The sequence below is a fragment of the Palaemon carinicauda genome, chromosome 19 (genome assembly GCF_036898095.1).
Source record: "Palaemon carinicauda isolate YSFRI2023 chromosome 19, ASM3689809v2, whole genome shotgun sequence".
Taxonomy (NCBI): Eukaryota; Metazoa; Arthropoda; class Malacostraca; order Decapoda; family Palaemonidae; genus Palaemon; species Palaemon carinicauda.
The window spans coordinates 88,287,642-88,291,631 of NC_090743.1; the positions used below are offsets into that span (position 1 = coordinate 88,287,642).

The following is a 3,990-nucleotide window of genomic DNA, read 5'->3' on the forward strand; positions in this document are numbered from 1 at the left end:
AGTATGACGAATTAATGACAGATTAATAAGAATTATATGCCGAGTAAGGTTTGATCGTTTATGCAAACAATCGTAATCGATGTTCTTGCTTCTTTGACGGTTATAATGTTTTTGGTAAGTGTAGAAGCTAACATGGTGAGTAAGGGGAGTGCGGCCGATAGACGGCTGATGGCAAAGTCCTGTGGAGGAAGTATTTCATCGCTCTCAACCATGGCCAACATGCAGCGATGTCCGCGTGGGTGCAAAGGAGTCATCGCACTACGACTCTTCCATATCTTCAACCGAGAACATATTGAAAGGACACTGAGGATAAGTTTGAATAGGTAAGTAATGAATCAAAGTTGTATTCAGCAGTTACAGATGAACCAGTCACTATGTTTCACAGTTACCTATGATAATAAAAGGGAACATTATTTTGATTGTTGTCTGGTAAAAAAAAAATCTCAAAATGATAGCTTCTAACATGTTATCTTATCCGATTTCCTTTCCCCAACAGGCCCTATGATGGTGTTGCAGAGGTCATGGGAATGACCACAAATGCAGTGCGGATGCTGGTTCAGCGAAGCACACATTCTCGGCCACATTCACCATGCGGGACATCCACTCCCCCTGTGACACCGCCACATTCACCGCCGCCCCCTGCCACACCACCCGTTTTTGACAGTTTCACTGTTGGTGCCATTCGCCGCCATGTACATGCCAAGTTTGCAGCAAAGGAAACCTTTACTATTGGCACCCTGACTGAAAGTCTGAAGACGACAAGTATTATTCCAGGGGAAACCTCAGAAATGACGATGTGGCGAGTGCTGCACAACATGGGATTCTGCTACAGGATTTCACAGAGGAAAATGTATCTAAGGAAGGAGTCGCTAGATGTTGTGCGTCGCCGTGTTGGGGCTCTCTGAGCACTCCAGCGACATTGAAAGGAGGGAAGACAAGTCGTATACGTGGATGAGACATGGTTCACCACTCGAGTGCAGCACAACAGGGAGTGGGTAGACACATCCAAGCCTGCTACTAGTGCCACCTACAGCCGTCAGGTGCCACCTGGAGAAGGGGAGAGATTTGTGGTAGTAGCAGGTGGCACAGAACACAGTTTTGTAAATTATTCATTTCTATGCTTCCCTGTAAAAAACCAAACCGGTGGCTACCACAGGGAAATGAACAGCACCCTATTCCTTCGCTGGCTCACGTTGCAACTTCTACGGGCCTTGGATGAACCATCGGTTTTGGTGTTGGACAACGCTCCCTACCACAGCCAGTTGACGGAGGAAAGTCGCTGCCCCACCACCTCCACCAAGAAAGCAGAGCTGGTGAATTGGCTGGCGAGCCGCAAAATCTCCTTCCCGTACCACGCCACACACCTCGAGCTTCTTCAACTCTGCAGGAAGAACCGACCAGAACCAAGGTACACAGTTGACAATGTCATCCGTGAATGAGGACATGAAATCGTCCGACTACCACCCGCACATCCCGAGCTTAACGCCATCGAACAGGTGTGGGGCGCCATGAAGTGGTATGTGCACTCCACCTTGCAGCGATTTACCCGGGCAGATCTACAAGTGAGGCTGCAAGAAGCCAAGCTGTGCGCAACAAAGGATGTGTGGGCAGGAGCGGTGCAACGAGACAGAGCCTTCGAGGACCAGTATTGGTCCTCTGACAACATACAAGAAGGTGTTGATCCCGTCTGCATCAACCTCGACAGTGATGAGGAAGCTGACCTGTTTGTCGAGAGTGATGAATATTAAAACTAAAATATGTCGTTAGTTAATCATAGTAATAATCCAGCCATCATATACTCGCTGTCTAAATTATTTATGTATGCAATGACTTTTTAACCTATGCCAGCCTTTTCCTAACATTAGAAAAAATTATTCATATATTTATCAGTTTTTACTCTGCATCGGATTCCCACTTCAGTTCCACCATTTTCTTATTCATCTCTTACAAGATTTCCTATAAATGACCGAACGTCAGCTACATACTTCATCCCATCATACGTTCAACGTAACCGATGGGTATTATGGTCGCATACTCGTATAACTTTCAATGATTGTATAATTGTCAAACAAACCTCATACAACAATTAAGCAACAACAAGTTGCGCTGGAACAGGAATCAGGGTCGTGCATAAAACACCCTACCATACATAACATATATACATTCAAGTTATCCGCCATTATAAATAAGTCATATGTATGCATAGCTTCATTTCTTCGTGTACAGAGAGAGAGAGAGAGAAAGAGAAGGGGGAATTGAGGAAGAGGAAAGGGAGGTATGGAGGAGAAAGAGGGCGGGGAGAGAGAGTAGGAGTGAGGTAGGAGGGAGGGAAAGGGAGGGATGGTGGTAGTAGGGGAGGGCAGGGGCGGAGTTAGTGGATGAATGACGTCACTACTACGTCATGCCTCACCTGTTCGAATATGTAAATGACTCACGCAGGTTTTTGACTTCACAGTCAAGAGTAAACGCCATAATTAGCAGTATTTGACAATGCTCAGTAGTGTCAAAAATTAGCGGAGTGTGTGAAACAATCTTTTGCCAAAGCACCATGCTGATCCGAGTCTTCGTTTCAAAGATATTTGCGAAAAACAGTATGTCATAGGGTCTGATATGAATACTATGCATATCAGACCCTATGACATACTGTTTTTCGCAAATATCTTTGAAACGAAAACTCGGATCAGCATGGTGCTTTGGCAAAGATTGTTTCACACACTCCGCTAAATTTTGACACTACTGTACATTGTCAAATGCTGTTAATTATGGCGTTTACTCTTGACTGTGAAGTAAAAAACCTGCGTGAGCCATTTACACATTCGAACAGGTGACCCGTGACGTAGTAGTGACGTCCATTCATCCACTAACTCCGTCCCTGCCTTCCCCTACTACCACCATCCCTCCCTTTCCCTCCCTCCTACCCTACTCCTACTCCCTATTCCCGCCCTCTTTCACCTCCATACCTCCCTTTCATCTTCCTCAATCCTCCTTCTCTCTCTCCCTCTCTCTCTCTCTCTCTCTCTCTCACCTCTCTCTCTCTCTCTCTCTCTCTCTCTCTCTCTCTCTCTCTCTCTCTCTCTCTGTGTGGACACGAAGAAATGAAGCTATGCACACATATGACTTATTTATAATGGCGGATAACTCGAATGTATATATGTTAAGTATGGTAGGGTGTTTTATGTATGACCCTGATTCCTGTTCCAGCGCAACTTGTTGTTGCTTAATTATTGTATGAGGTTTGTTTGACAATTATACAACCATTGAAAGTTATACGAGTATGCGACCGTAATACCCATAGGTTATGTTGAACGTATGATGGGATGAAGTATGTAGGTCAGCTACATACTTGGTCATTTATAAGAAATTGTGTAAGAGATGGAAAGGATTGGGGTGGAACTGAAGTGGGAATCCGATGCAGAGTAAAAACTTAAAATGAAATTGAAGTGATAAATATATGAATAATTTATTCTAATATTAGGAAAAGGCTGCCATATGTTAAAAAGTCATTGCAGACATAAATAGACAGCGAGTATATGATGGCTGGATTAATACTATAAATGTCTGACCACATATTTTACTTTTCATATTCATCACTCTCGACAAACAGATCATCTTCCTCATCACTCTTACCTGCTGCACTTACCAAATAGGGTATAACCGTCAAAGAAGCAAGAACATCGATTACGATTGTTTGCATAAACGATCAAACTTTACTCGGCATATAATTTTTATTAATCAGTCATTAATTCGTCATACTTGTGTCTGGCTTCATATACCGTGTAGCCTCAAGAGAGAGAGAGAGAGAGAGAGAGAGAGGTAACAGCCATTCCCGTATGAGAGAGAGAGAGAGAGAGAGAGAGAGAGAGAGAGAGAGAGAGAGGTAACAGCCATTCCCGTATGAGAGAGAGAGAGAGAGAGAGAGAGAGAGAGAGAGAGAGAGAGAGAGAGAGAGAGAGAGAGGTAACAGCCATTCCCGTATGAGAGAGAGAGAGA

The 3,990-nt window shown here is 44.1% G+C and overlaps 1 pseudogene; it reads left to right on the forward strand.

Annotated features, from left to right (window-relative positions):
* Positions 1-210: 210 nt before the first annotated feature.
* On the forward strand, positions 211-1,748 carry LOC137659130 (uncharacterized; annotated as a pseudogene).
* Positions 1,749-3,990: the final 2,242 nt, after the last annotated feature.